The 12,080-nt window shown below is 51.5% G+C and overlaps 1 protein-coding gene across 4 annotated transcripts in view; it reads left to right on the top strand.

Annotated features, from left to right (window-relative positions):
- The window catches only part of LOC144942418 (charged multivesicular body protein 7-like), a 43,398-nt gene that overhangs the window by 4,277 nt on the left and 27,041 nt on the right, over positions 1–12,080 (top strand). The gene's annotated exons all lie outside the window — the stretch shown is intronic.

Genomic DNA, 12,080 nt, shown 5'->3' on the forward strand with positions numbered 1-12,080 from the left:
GTAGTGATGTATGTGGTGGTGGTGATGTAGGTGGTGGTGATGTAGGTGGTGGTGATGTAGGTGGTGGTGATATCGGTGGTGATGTAGGTGGTGGTGGTGATGTAGGTGGTGGTGATGTAGGTGGTGGTGATGTAAGTGGTGGTGATGCAGGTGGTGGTGATGTAAGTGGTGGTGATGCAGGTGGTGGTGATGCAGGTGGTGGTGATGCAGGTGGTGGTGATGCAGGTGGTGGTGATGCAGGTGGTGGTGATGCAGGTGGTGGTGATGTAGGTGGTGATGTAGGTGGTGATGTAGGTGGTGTTGTAGGTGGGGATGTAGGTGGTGATGTAGGTGGTGGTAGTGATGTATGTGGTGGTGGTGATGTATGTGGTGGTGGTGGTGGTGATGTAGGTGGTGATGTAGGTGGTGGTGGTGATGTAGGTGGTGGTGATGTAGGTGGTGGTGATGTAGGTGGTGGTGATGTAAGTGGTGGTGATGTAAGTGGTGGTGATGTATGTGGTGGTGATGTAGGTGGTGGTGGTGATGTAGGTGGTGATGGTGATGTAGGTGGTGGTGATGTAGGTGGTGGTGATGTAAGTGGTGGTGATGTAAGTGGTGGTGATGTAAGTGGTGGTGATGTAAGTGGTGGTGATGTATGTGGTGGTGGTGATGTAGGTGATGGTGATGTAAGTGGTGGTGATGTAAGTGGTGGTGATGTAAGTGGTGGTGATGTAGGTGGTGGTGGTGATGTAGGTGGTGGTGGTGATGTAGGTGGTGGTGGTGATGTAGGTGGTGGTGGTGATGTAGGTGGTCGTGGTGATGTAGGTGGTCGTGGTGATGTAGGTGGTGATGTAGGTGGTGGTGGTAGTGATGTATGTGGTGGTGGTGATGTAGGTGGTGGTGATGTAGGTGGTGGTGGTGTTGTAGGTGGTGGTGATGTAGGTGGTGGTGGTGATGTAGGTGGTGGTGGTGATGTAGGTGGTGGTGGTGATGTAGGTGGTGGTGGTGATGTAGGTGGTGGTGGTGATGTAGGTGGTGGTGGTGATGTAGGTGGTGGTGATGTAAGTGGTGGTGATGTAGGTGGTGGTGATGTAGGTGGTGGTGATGTAGGTGGTGGTGATGTAAGTGGTGGTGGTGATGTAGGTGGTGGTGGTGATGTAGGTGGTGGTGATTTAGGTGGTGGTGATGTAGGTGGTGGTGGTGATGTAGGTGGTGGTGATGATGTAGGTGATGGTGATGTAAGTGGTGGTGATGTAGATGGTGGTGATGTAAGTGGTGGTGATGTAGGTGGTGGTGATATAAGTGGTGGTGGTGGTGGTGATGTAGGTGGTGGCGGTGATGTAAGTGGTGGTGATGTAGGTGGTGGTGATGTAGGTGGTGGTGATGTAGGTGGTGGTGATGATGTAGGTGGTGGTGATGTAAGTGGTGGTGATGTAGGTGGTGGTGATGTAATTGGTGGTGGTGATGTAGGTGGTGGTGATGTAGGTGGTGATGTAAGTGGTGGTGGTGATGTAGGTGGTGGTGATGTAGGTGGTGGTGATGTAGGTGGTGGTGGTGGTGGTGATGTAGGTGGTGGTGATGTAAGTGATGGTTATGTAAGTGATGGTGATGTAGGTGGCGGTGATGTAGGTGGTGGTGAGATTGAGGTAGGTGATGGTGATGTAGGTGGTGGTGATGCTGTAGGTGGTGATGGTGGTAATGGAGTGATGTGGTACAAGAGGATGTGAAGCCGAGTGGACTTGCCAAAGACTGGTACCAGCGGTGTCAAGATCGGCCTCTGTGGAGGAGGCTCGTGAAGGACGCTACTGGGCAGTTGGAGGCAGTCGCCCTCCAACAACAACGGAGGGCGGAGGAGCGACGCTCACAACGAGCGGAGCGCCAGGTGGCTCGAATTCGGTTGGCACAGTAGTGGGTACAGCTGGTGCATCGGCCACTCATCTGTCAGTCAACCCATGGCACCTGCTGAATCTGTCCCGTGACCTCCTGTCGGCAACCTTCGACACTTCACCTGGCCTCAAAGTGCATGTAGCCTGGCACGGGCGCCGTAGTGACGTCACCGTCACTTCGTGGAAAATGGCGGTTTTTGGTATTGGTGATGAGGCGATGAATCACGTCATAGTGACGATGGTGGTGATGTAAATGAGGGTGATGTAAGTGATTGTGGTGATGATGTAGATGATGGTGGTGATAAGGTGATGATGATGATAAGATGATGGTGGTGATATAGTTGGTGATGGTGTTGATTTTGCTGTTAATGTAAGTGATGTGGTTGGTGATGTCGGATTTTGCTGTTAATATAAGTGATGTGGTTGGTGATGTAGGTGGTGGTGATTTAGGTGGTGATGTAGGTGGTGGTAGTGATGTAGGTGGTGGTGGTGGTGATGTATGTGGTGGTGATGTAGGTGGTGGTGGTGATGTAGGTGGTGATGTAGGTGGTGGTGGTGATGTAGGTGGTGGTGGTGATGTAGGTGGTGGTGGTGATGTAGGTGGTGGTGATGTAGGTGGTGGTGGTGGTGATGTAGGTGGTGATGTAGGTGTTGGTGGTGATGCAGGTGGTGGTGATGTAGGTGGTGATGTAGGTGGTGATGTAGGTGGTGATGTAGGTGGTGGTGATGTAGGTGGTGGTGGTGATGTAAGTGGTGGTGATGTAGGTGGTGGTGATGTAAGTGGTGGTGATGTAAGTGGTGGTGATGTAGGTGGTGGTGATGTAGGTGGTGGTGATGTAGGTGGTGGTGATGTAGGTGGTGGTGATGTAGGTGGTGGTGATGTAGGTGGTGGTGATGTAAGTGGTGGTGATGTAAGTGGTGGTGATGTAAGTGGTGGTGATGTAGGTGGTGGTGATGTAGGTGGTGGTGATGTAGGTGGTGGTGATGTAAGTGGTGGTGATGTAGGTGGTGGTGATGTAGGTGGTGGTGATGTAGGTGGTGGTGATGTAGGTGGTGGTGATGTAAGTGGTGTTGGTGATGTAAGTGGTGGTGATGTAGGTGGTGGTGATGTAAGTGGTGGTGGTGATGTAAGTGGTGGTGGTGATGTAGGTGATGGTGGTGATGTAAGTGGTGGTGATGTAGGTGGTGGTGATGTAGGTGGTGATGTAGGTGGTGGTGGTGATGGTGATGTAGGTGGTGGTGATGTAAGTGATGGTGATGTAGGTGGTGGTGATGTAGGTGGTGGTGAGATTGAGGTAGGTGATGGTGATGTAGGTGGTGGTGATGCTGTAGGTGGTAATGGAGTGATGTGGTACAAGAGGATGTGAAGCCGAGTGGACTTGCCGAAGACTGGTACCAGCGGTGTCAAGATCGGCCTCTGTGGAGGAGGCTCGTGAAGGACGCTACTGGGCAGTTGGAGGCAGTCGCCCTCCAACAACAACGGAGGGCGGAGGAGCGACGCTCACAACGAGCGGAGCGCCGGGTGGCTCGAATTCGGTTGGCACAGTAGTGGGTACAGCTGGTGCATCGGCCACTCATCTGTCAGTCAATCCATGGCACCTGCTGAATCTGTCCCGTGACCTCCTGTCGGCAACCTTCGAGACTTCACCTGGCCTCAAAGTGCATGTAGCCTGGCACGGGCGCCGTAGTGACGTCACCGTCACTTTGTGGAAAATGGCGGTTTTTGGTATTGGTGATGAGGCGATGATTCACGTCATGGTGACGATGGTGGTGATGTAAATGAGGGTGATGTAAGTGATTGTGGTGATGATGTAGATGATGGTGTTGATAAGGTGATGATGATGATGATAAGATGATGGTGGTGATATAGTTGGTGATGGTGTTGATTTTGCTGTTAATGTAAGTGATGTGGTTGGTGATGTCGGATTTTGCTGTTAATGTAAGTGATGTGGTTGGTGATGTAGGTGGTGGTGATTTAGGTGGTGATGTAGGTGGTGGTGGTAGTGATGTAGGTGGTGGTGGTAGTGATGTATGTGGTGGTGGTGATGTAGGTGGTGGTGGTGATGTAGGTGGTGATGTAGGTGGTGGTGGTGATGTAAGTGGTGGTGATGTAGGTGGTGGTGATGTAAGTGGTGGTGATGTAAGTGGTGGTGATGTAGGTGGTGGTGATGTAGGTGGTGGTGATGTAGGTGGTGGTGATGTAAGTGGTGGTGATGTAGGTGGTGGTGATGTAGGTGGTGGTGATGTAAGTGGTGGTGATGTAATTGGTGGTTATGTAAGTGGTGGTGATGTAAGTGGTGGTGATGTAGGTGGTGGTGGTGATGTAGGTGGTGGTGGTGATGTAGGTGGTGGTGATGATGTAGGTGGTGGTGATGATGTAGGTGATGGTGATGTAGGTGGTGGTGATGTAGGTGGTGTTGATGATGTAGGTGATGGTGATGTAAGTGGTGGTGATGTAAGTGGTGGTGATGTAAGTGGTGGTGATGTAAGTGGTGGTGGTGATGTAGGTGGTGGTGGTGATGTAGGTGGTGATGTAGGTGGTGGTGGTGATGTAGGTGGTGGTGGTGATGTAGGTGGTGGTGGTGATGTAGGTGGTGGTGGTGATGTAGGTGGTGGTGGTGATGTAGGTGGTGGTGGTGATGTAGGTGGTGGTGGTGATGTAGGTGGTGGTGGTGGTGGTGATGTAGGTGGTGGTGATGTAGGTGGTGGTGGTGATGTAGGTGGTGATGTAGGTGGTGGTGGTGATGTAGGTGGTGGTGATGTAGGTGGTGGTGATGTAGGTGGTGGTGGTAGTGATGTATGTGGTGGTGGTGATGTAGGTGGTGGTGATGTAAGCGGTGGTGGTGATGTAGGTGGTGGTGGTGATGTAGGTGGTGGTGATCTAAGTGGTGGTGATGTAGGTGGTGGTGATGTAGGTGGTGGTGATATAAGTGGTGGTGGTGATGTAGGTGGTGGTGGTGATGTAGGTGGTGGTGGTGATGTAGGTGGTGGTGGTGATGTAGGTGGTGGTGGTGATGTAGGTGGTGGTGATGTAGGTGGTGGTGATGTAGGTGGTGGTGATATAAGTGGTGGTGGTGATGTAGGTGGTGATGTAGGTGGTGATGGTGATGTAAGTGGTGGTGATGTAGGTGGTGGTGATGTAGGTGGTGGTGGTGATGTAGGTGGTGGTGATGTAAGTGGTGGTGATGTAGGTGGTGGTGATATAAGTGGTGGTGGTGATGTAGGTGGTGATGTAGGTGGTGATGTAGGTGGTGATGGTGATGTAAGTGGTGGTGATGTAGGTGGTGGTGATGTAAGTGGTGGTGATATAGGTGGTGGTGATATAAGTGGTGGTGGTGATATAGGTGGTGGTGATATAAGTGGTGGTGGTGATGTAGGTGGTGGTGATGATGTAGGTGGTGGTGATGTAAGTGGTGGTGATGTAGGTGGTGGTGATGTAATTGGTGGTGGTGATGTAATTGGTGGTGGTGATGTAGGTGGTGGTGGTGATGGTGATGTAGGTGGTGGTGATGTAAGTGATGGTGATGTAGGTGATGGTGATGTAGGTGGTGGTGATGCTGTAGGTGGTTATGGTGGTAATGGAGTGATGTGGTACAAGAGGATGTGAAGCCGAGTGGACTTGCCGAAGACTGGTACCAGCGGTATCAAGATCGGCCTCTGTGGAGGAGGCTCGTGAAGGACGCTACTGGGCAGTTGGAGGCAGTCGCCCTCCAACAACAACGGAGGGCGGAGGAGCGACAATCACAACGAGCGGAGCGCCGGGTGGCTCGAATTCGGTTGGCACAGTAGTGGGTACAGCTGGTGCATCGGCCACTCATCTGTCAGTCAATCCATGGCACCTGCTGAATCTGTCCCGTGACCTCCTGTCGGCAACCTTCGACACTTCACCTGGCCTCAAAGTGCATGTAGCCTGGCACGGGCGCCGTAGTGACGTCACCGTCACTTTGTGGAAAATGGCGGTTTTTGGTATTGGTGATGAGGCGATGATTCACGTCATGGTGACGATGGTGGTGATGTAAATGAGGGTGATGTAAGTGATTGTGGTGATGATGTAGATGATGGTGGTGATAAGGTGATGATGATGATGATGATGATAAGATGATGGTGGTGATATAGTTGGTGATGGTGTTGATTTTGCTGTTAATGTAAGTGATGTGGTTGGTGATGTCGGATTTTGCTGTTAATGTAAGTGATGTGGTTGGTGATGTAGGTGGTGGTAATTTAGGTGGTGATGTAGGTGGTGGTGGTGATGTAGGTGGTGGTGGTGATGTAAGTGGTGGTGATGTAGGTGGTGGTGGTGATGTAGGTGGTGGTGGTGATGTAGGTGGTGGTGATGTAGGTGGTGGTGATGTAGGTGGTGATGTAGGTGTTGGTGGTGATGTAGGTGGTGGTGATGCAGGTGGTGGTGATGCAGGTGGTGATGTAGGTGGTGATGTAGGTGGTGATGTAGGTGGTGATGTAGGTGGTGATGTAGGTGGTGATGTAGGTGGAGATGTAGGTGGTGATGTAGGTGGTGGTGGTGATGTATGTGGTGGTGGTGATGTAGGTGGTGGTGGTGATGTAGGTGGTGATGTAGGTGGTGGTGGTGATGTAGGTGGTGGTGATGTAAGTGGTGGTGATGTAGGTGGTGGTGATGTAGGTGGTGGTGATGTAGGTGGTGGTGATGTAGGTGGTGGTGATGTAAGTGGTGGTGATGTAGGTGGTAGTGATGTAGGTGGTGATGGTGATGTAGGTGGTGGTGATGTAGGTGGTGGTGATGTAGGTGGTGTTGGTGATGTAGGTGATGGTGATGTAAGTGGTGGTGATGTAAGTGGTGGTGATGTAAGTGGTGGTGATGTAAGTGGTGGTGGTGATGTAGGTGGTGATGTAGGTGGTGGTGGTGATGTAGGTGGTGGTGATGTAGGTGGTGGTGATGTAGGTGGTGGTGGTAGTGATGTATATGGTGGTGGTGATGTAGGTGGTGGTGATGTAAGCGGTGGTGGTGATGTAGGTGGTGGTGGTGATGTAGGTGGTGGTGATCTAAGTGGTGGTGATGTAGGTGGTGGTGATGTAGGTGGTGGTGATATAAGTGGTGGTGGTGATGTAGGTGGTGGTGGTGATGTAGGTGGTGGTGGTGATGTAGGTGGTGGTGGTGATGTAGGTGGTGGTGATGTAGGTGGTGGTGATGTAGGTGGTGGTGATGTAGGTGGTGGTGATATAAGTGGTGGTGGTGATGTAGGTGGTGATGTAAGTGGTGGTGATGTAGGTGGTGGTGGTGATGTAGGTGGTGGTGGTGATGTAGGTGGTGGTGATGTAAGTGGTGGTGATGTAGGTGGTGGTGATATAAGTGGTGGTGGTGATGTAGGTGGTGATGTAGGTGGTGATGTAGGTGGTGATGGTGATGTAAGTGGTGGTGATGTAGGTGGTGGTGATGTAGGTGGTGGTGATGTAGGTGGTGATGTAGGTGGTGGTGGTGATGTAGGTGGTGATGTAGGTGGTGGTGGTGATGTAGGTGTTGGTGATGTAGGTGGTGGTGGTAGTGATGTATGTGGTGGTGGTGATGTAGGTGGTGGTGATGTAAGCGGTGGTGGTGATGTAGGTGGTGATGTAGGTGGTGGTGGTGATGTAGGTGGTGGTGGTGATGTAGGTGGTGGTGGTGATGTAGGTGGTGGTGATCTAAGTGGTGGTGATGTAGGTGGTGGTGATGTAGGTGGTGGTGATATAAGTGGTGGTGGTGATGTAGGTGGTGATGTAGGTGGTGATGGTGATGTAAGTGGTGGTGATGTAGGTGGTGGTGATATAAGTGGTGGTGGTGATGTAGGTGGTGATGGTGATGTAAGTGGTGGTGATGTAGGTGGTGGTGATGTAAGTGGTGATATAAGTGGTGGTGATGTAGGTGGTGGTGATGTAGGTGGTGGTGAGATTGAGGTAGGTGGTGATGCTGTAGGTGGTGGTGATGCTGTAGGTGGTAATGGAGTGATGTGGTACAAGAGGATGTGAAGCCGAGTGGACTTGCCGAAGACTGGTACCAGCGGTGTCAAGATCGGCCTCTGTGGAGGAGGCTCGTGAAGGACGCTACTGGGCAGTTGGAGGCAGTCGCCCTCCAACAACAACGGAGGGCGGAGGAGCGACGCTCACAACGAGCGGAGCGCCGGGTGGCTCGAATTCGGTTGGCACAGTAGTGGGTACAGCTGGTGCATCGGCCACTCATCTGTCAGTCAATCCATGGCACCTGCTGAATCTGTCCCGTGACCTCCTGTCGGCAACCTTCGACACTTCACCTGGCCTCAGAGTGCATGTAGCCTGGCACGGGCGCCGTAGTGACGTCACCGTCACTTTGTGGAAAATGGCGGTTTTGGTATTGGTGATGAGGCGATGATTCACGTCTTGGTGACGATGGTGGTGATGTAAATGAGGGTGATGTAAGTGATTGTGGTGATGATGTAGATGATGGTGGTGATAAGGTGATGATGATGATAAGATGATGGTGGTGATATAGTTGGTGATGGTGTTGATTTTGCTGTTAATGTAAGTGATGTGGTTGGTGATGTCGGATTTTGCTGTTAATGTAAGTGATGTGGTTGGTGATGTAGGTGGTGGTAATTTAGGTGGTGATGTAGGTGGTGGTGGTGATGTAGGTGGTGGTGGTGATGTAAGTGGTGGTGATGTAGGTGGTGGTGGTGATGTAGGTGGTGGTGGTGATGTAGGTGGTGGTGGTGATGTAGGTGGTGGTGGTGATGTAGGTGGTGATGTAGGTGGTGGTGGTGATGTAGGTGGTGATGTAGGTGTTGGTGGTGATGTAGGTGGTGGTGGTTATGCAGGTGGTGGTGATGCAGGTGGTGATGTAGGTGGTGATGTAGGTGGTGATGTAGGTGGTGATGTAGGTGGTGATGTAGGTGGTGATGTAGGTGGTGGTGGTGATGTATGTGGTGGTGGTGATGTAGGTGGTGGTGGTGATGTAGGTGGTGATGTAGGTGGTGGTGGTGATGTAGGTGGTGGTGATTGTTAGTGGTGGTGATGTAAGTGGTGGTGATGTAGGTGGTGGTGATGTAAGTGGTGGTGATGTAGGTGGTGGTGATGTAAGTGGTGGTGATGTAGGTGGTGGTGATGTAGGTGGTGGTGATGTAGGTGGTGGTGATGTAAGTGGTGGTGATGTAAGCGGTGGTGATGTAAGTGGTGGTGATGTAGGTGGTGGTGATGTAGGTGATGGTGATGTAGGTGGTGGTGATGTAGGTGGTGTTGATGATGTAGGTGATGGTGATGTAAGTGGTGGTGATGTAAGTGGTGGTGATGTAGGTGGTGGTGATGTTGGTGGTGGTGATGTAGGTGGTGATGTAGGTGGTGGTGGTGATGTAGGTGGTGGTGATGTAAGTGGTGGTGATGTAAGTGGTGGTGATGTAAGAGGTGGTGGTGATGATGTAGGTGGTGGTGGTGATGTAGGTGGTGGTGATGTAGGTGGTGATGTAGGTGGTGGTGGTGATGGTGATGTAGGTGGTGGTGATGTAAGTGATGGTGATGTAAGTGATGATGATGTAGGTGGTGGTGATGTAGGTGGTGGTGAGATTGAGGTAGGTGATGGTGATGTAGGTGGTGGTGATGCTGTAGGTGGTAATGGAGTGATGTGGTACAAGAGGATGTGAAGCCGAGTGGACTTGCCGAAGACTGGTACCAGCGGTGTCAAGATCGGCCTCTGTGGAGGAGGCTCGTGAAGGACGCTACTGGGCAGTTGGAGGCAGTCGCCCTCCAACAACAACGGAGGGCGGAGGAGCGACGCTCACAACGAGCGGAGCGCCGGGTGGCTCGAATTCGGTTGGCACAGTAGTGGGTACAGCTGGTGCATCGGCCACTCATCTGTCAGTCAATCTATGGCACCTGCTGAATCTGTCCCGTGACCTCCTGTCGGCAACCTTCGACACTTCACCTGGCCTCAAAGTGCATGTAGCCTGGCACGGGCGCCGTAGTGACGTCACCGTCACTTTGTGGAAAATGGCGGTTTTTGGTATTGGTGATGAGGCGATGATTCACGTCATGGTGACGATGGTGGTGATGTAAATGAGGGTGATGTAAGTGATTGTGGTGATGATGTAGATGATGGTGGTGATAAGGTGATGATGATGATGATAAGATGATGGTGGTGATATGGTTGGTGATGGTGTTGATTTTGCTGTTAATGTAAGTGATGTGGTTGGTGATGTCGGATTTTGCTGTTAATGTAAGTGATGTGGTTGGTGATGTAGGTGGTGGTAATTTAGGTGGTAATTTAGGTGGTGATGTAGGTGGTGGTGATTTAGGTGGTGATGTAGGTGGTGGTGGTAGTGATGTAGGTGGTGGTGGTGATGTAGGTGGTGGTGGTGATGTAGGTGGTGATGTAGGTGGTGGTGGTGATGTAGGTGGTGGTGATGTAAGTGGTGGTGATGTAGGTGGTGGTGATGTAGGTGGTGGTGATGTAGGTGGTGGTGATGTAGGTGGTGGTGATGTAAGTGGTGGTGATGTAGGTGGTTGTGATGTAGGTGGTGGTGGTGATGTAGGTGGTGGTGATGATGTAGGTGATGGTGATGTAGGTGGTGGTGATGTAGGTGGTGTTGATGATGTAAGTGGTGGTGATGTAGGTGGTGGTGATGTAAGTGGTGGTGATGTAAGTGGTGGTGGTGATGTAGGTGGTGGTGGTGATGTAGGTGGTGATGTAGGTGGTGGTGGTGATGTAGGTGGTGGTGATGTAAGTGGTGGTGGTGATGTAAGTGGTGGTGATGTAGGTGGTGGTGGTGATGTAGGTGGTGGTGATGTAAGTGGTGGTGATGTAGGTGGTGGTGATGTAGGTGGTGGTGGTGATGTAGGTGGTGATGTAGGTGGTGATGTAGGTGGTGGTGGTGATGTAGGTGGTGGTGGTGATGTAGGTGGTGGTGATGTAAGCGGTGGTGATGTAGGTGGTGATGTAGGTGGTGGTGGTGATGTAGGTGGTGGTGATGTAGGTGGTGGTGATGTAGGTGGTGGTGGTGATGTAGGTGGTGGTGATGTAGGTGGTGGTGGTGATGTAGGTGGTGGTGGTGATGTAGGTGGTGGTGATGTAGGTGGTGGTGATATAAGTGGTGGTGGTGATGTAGGTGGTGATGTAGGTGGTGATGGTGATTTAAGTGGTGGTGATGTAAGTGGTGGTGATGTAAGTGGTGGTGATGTAGGTGGTGGTGATATAAGTGGTGGTGGTGATGTTGGTGGTGATGTAGGTGGTGGTGGTGATGTAGGTGGTGGTGATGTAAGTGGTGGTGATGTAGGTGGTGGTGATATAAGTGGTGGTGGTGATGTAGGTGGTGATGTAGGTGGTGATGGTGATGTAAGTGGTGGTGATGTAGGTGGTGGTGATGTAGGTGGTGGTGATGTAGGTGGTGGTGATATAAGTGGTGGTGGTGGTGATGTAGGTGGTGATGTAGGTGGTGGTGATGTAGGTGGTGGTGGTGATGTAAGTGGTGGTGATGTAGGTGGTGGTGGTGATAGTGATGTAGGTGGTGGTGATGTAGGTGGTGGTGATGTAGGTGATGGTGATGTAGGTGGTGGTGATGCTGTAGGTGGTTATGGTGGTAATGGAGTGATGTGGTACAAGAGGATGTGAAGCCGAGTGGACTTGCCGAAGACTGGTACCAGCGGTATCAAGATCGGCCTCTGTGGAGGAGGCTCGTGAAGGACGCTACTGGGCAGTTGGAGGCAGTCGCCCTCCAACAACAACGGAGGGCGGAGGAGCGACGCTCACAACGAGCGGAGCGCCGGGTGGCTCGAATTCGGTTGGCACAGTAGTGGGTACAGCTGGTGCATCGGCCACTCATCTGTCAGTCAATCCATGGCACCTGCTGAATCTGTCCCGTGACCTCCTGTCGGCAACCTTCGACACTTCACCTGGCCTCAAAGTGCATGTAGCCTGGCACGGGCGCCGTAGTGACGTCACCGTCACTTCGTGGAAAATGGCGGTTTTTGGTATTGGTGATGAGGCGATGATTCACGTCATGGTGACGATGGTGGTGATGTAAATGAGGGTGATGTAAGTGATTGTGGTGATGATGTAGATGATGGTGGTGATAAGGTGATGATGATGATGATGATAAGATGATGGTGGTGATATAGTTGGTGATGGTGTTGATTTTGCTGTTAATGTAAGTGATGTGGTTGGTGATGTCGGATTTTGCTGTTAAATGTAAGTGATGTGGTTGGTGATGTCGGTGGAGGTGATGTATGTGCTGATGATGTTGG

The sequence above is a fragment of the Lampetra fluviatilis genome, chromosome 27 (genome assembly GCF_964198595.1).
Source record: "Lampetra fluviatilis chromosome 27, kcLamFluv1.1, whole genome shotgun sequence".
NCBI lineage: Eukaryota > Metazoa > Chordata > Hyperoartia > Petromyzontiformes > Petromyzontidae > Lampetra > Lampetra fluviatilis.